Source organism: Electrophorus electricus, chromosome 8, assembly GCF_013358815.1.
Source record: "Electrophorus electricus isolate fEleEle1 chromosome 8, fEleEle1.pri, whole genome shotgun sequence".
In the NCBI taxonomy this organism is placed as follows: domain Eukaryota; kingdom Metazoa; phylum Chordata; class Actinopteri; order Gymnotiformes; family Gymnotidae; genus Electrophorus; species Electrophorus electricus.
Genome location: NC_049542.1, coordinates 27,292,028 through 27,295,140, shown reverse-complemented (window position 1 = coordinate 27,295,140; position 3,113 = coordinate 27,292,028). Strand labels below are relative to the sequence as shown.

The 3,113-nt window shown below is 39.2% G+C and overlaps 1 long non-coding RNA gene across 1 annotated transcript; it reads left to right on the top strand.

Moving 5' to 3' along the window:
- The first annotated feature begins 383 nt into the window (after positions 1-383).
- Positions 384-2,616, top strand: LOC113576319. The gene is made up of 2 exons (XR_003410501.2): positions 384-496; positions 1,937-2,616. It is a non-coding gene; the product is annotated as an uncharacterized LOC113576319 (long non-coding RNA).
- The last annotated feature ends 497 nt before the right edge of the window (positions 2,617-3,113 follow it).

Here is a 3,113-nt window from a genome sequence, read left to right as displayed (position 1 = left end):
TAGTATGGGTAATTCATATGTATATCGGCAGTGGTAGCTCAGTGGTTAAGGTACTTCACTTGTAATCGGAAGGTTGCTGGTTTATCCCACCACTGCCAAGTTGCCACTGTTGGGCCCCTGAGCAAAACCCTTAATCCTCAATTACTCAAGCTGTGTTCAGACATAATTGTAAACTGCTTTGGATAAAAGTGTCAGCTAAAGGACTGAAGCTGGAAACATCTGTTTAAAGTAGAACATCTGTACCAAAGTTTTCATTATGTCACGAATGAACACGCTCCTGACATCCCTGTTTCCATAGTTTCCTTGTTGCGTCTGTTTTCCTTTTGCTTCCTGCATGTTCCGTTTCTTGGTTTCGTTTTCTCCGTCCCTCGTCTGTTCCTTATTCCAGTCCTTGTTTTGGTTCTCCCTGTTCATATGTTCTACTGTGTCTGATTAGTGCTTTATTGTTTTGGTTATTGAAGCCCTGTATTTGGTTTCCCATGTTTTGGTTATTTTGGTAAGTTACATTTGTTCCGTCGTGCTTAAATGATACTCGTTACATTGTCGTCGCTCTTGTGTTTCCGTTTGTCTAGTTCGTGTGTTGTTTTACCTCCTTGTTTTCCCCTTGCCCCTGTTTATTTGCCCTCTGTGTTTTAGTTACCCTTGCTTAATAAACCACCTCCTGCATTTTGCATTCTGCCTCTCACCTTGTTCCTGCTGGAAGCGTTACACGTTATATGATAGCTAAGTGCACTAGTTCTTTAAGTCTCTTAAAAAATCAGATTCATGCATAAACACACAATGCCACTGATATTGCAAAAATGGTTTTGCTTTGGATTAATGAAAACTGAACACAGAAATAACAGAATGTAGTTATATTACAAAATTAATTGATATCACGATATTACAAAATTGTTTATGCGTCTAAGTTATAGTTTGCAGGCAAGCAGGAATTGTGGGAGCACACACAGCAATTTCATTCTGAAACTCAAACACCACGTATACTATGTTCAGCACATTTCCTAGCCAACATCCTCATTTCCCTAAACAGTGCTTAGCTGTCATGATTTCCCCCTCTGGCATTGCGGTTCCCGTGGCAATTATCACAGTGTTCCTGTGTTTACATTGGTTTGGATTCATTTTGTTCACATGGTAATGTCACCATGATGCTTTGTTTCTGCTTTCAATTCCTCCCTGTATCCTGTGTCGTGTTCTTATTGCACCTGTGTCATGTTCTTATTTTCCAACACCTAATACTGATATGATAATAGTCACTTTCTGCCACAGTTAAGCTTTGCCCATAATACGTCACCTATGTTATTAAAAACATAAAAATGGTCTAGTCATTCACGAAGATATGTAACCACAAAAAAATACATAATGTTTGTTGATTTTATTTAATGAATACAAAAAACACACATGTAAGAGAGTGGACAGGAAATGTAGGGTTAGTGTTAGGTTAGCGTAGGGTTGGTTTACAGTTAGGGTTAGGGATAAGGTTAGGATTAGGGATAGTGTAGGGTTAGGGTTATGGTTAGGGTTGGGTTAGTGTAGGGTTATGGTTAGGGTAGGTTTGGGTTAGGTTTGTGGTAGGTTAGGGTTGGGTTAGGGTTAGGGTTAGTGTAGGGTAAGTTTAGGGTTAGGGTTATGGTTAGGGTAGGTTTGGGTTAGGTTAGGTTAGGGTTAGTGGTAGGTTAGGGTTAGGGTTATGCTTTCATTCACAATGACCTCAGGCCATGATTGTCCTTCAGTGGAATGCAGGCTTTCCTCTTCTCCCAGACTCATCTTTTTTAGCCACTAGCACATACTATCAAGTACACCTTTGTATACCTTTTAAAAGCAAGTTATGTTCTGGTATTTAATTATCCCTAGATTACTTGATGGATTTTCATTGTTCCTTTGACAAGCACATGCAGGGGTACATTAATCATTTCTTATACTTCCCTCTCAACATCAGGTGGTGGAACGTAAACTCTGCATTGAGAACAGTCCTCCATGATGGAAATTTTATCAGCAGATCTTTTAAGGTTTGACCTTTTCAACACCATCTGGAGTCTTTTTTTAAAAATAGTAGATAGTGTCCTGTTTGTATTAAATAGCTGGGCCATCGCTGAAGACATGGAGGCAGTTGATCAAAGGGTATCTCTCCCTCACCATGTCTACTCCATCTCAGATAACTGGGGGATCATATCAGCTGGGAGGGGAGATGGAGCAGATCGTTGCTGGTGACTATTCAGCTGCAGTGTACAGCACTTCAGTATGTAGGGTATCTTGATGGAGTGACTTTCTGAAATGGACTGATTGAATTTAAAAAGAATACTTACAGTAGTTCTCTCTGACATCTACATGTACTGGACACTTGTGTTCCTCAAGTTTCTGTATGCCCTGTACTGGCATTGGATATTAAATATGTGCCAGCTATATATGAACAGCCTTTCATAGAATTCACTTGCAAGTGTATCCTCTCTTGTCATCACATTTTCCTTCACAACGATTGCTGACCTTTTCCCATAATCCTTCTCTGTCATTCCCTTTGGCATTGTCTTCCAGAGACCACTAGATAAGGTCTGTTTTTGTGTTCCCAGTAGGTCTTAGCATTGTATATGTTGAATAAACACAATCTTTACATTTACCACACAGTTTAGATTTAGGATTGCATTTTTTTTTGCATCTACCACCTTCTCAAAGTTTTTTGTTGCTAAGAGACCTTGGGTGTTATCCATGAACTGTAAGTTACTGTGAGTTCTACACAGACAGGTTTCAGGTTATGGGCACCACAACCCAAAATGGTCTTAAGCTGCAGAAAAAAAGAGTAAGAGGTCTGATATTCATTTTCTGAAAGGAATTTATGGTGCAGACTCCTCGTGTCGGTTATCAAACATTTGTTTTTTGTTTTTTTTAAATCACAGTTAGATCCTGTTGTCTTCCAACTGACATAATCTCTTAAAGCCTTTGATTATCAGGTTGTTCTTCTTTCTTTCAAAGATCATGAGCCCTCCATCTGGTCTTTATCCATATTTGTGTCCATGCGTGATTTTTACGGCATTTAGCAGACATTTTTATCCAAAGCGACTTACAAAAGTGCTTTGTCATTTACTCATAGAATATATCCTAGTACAGTACAGTAGGTTAGA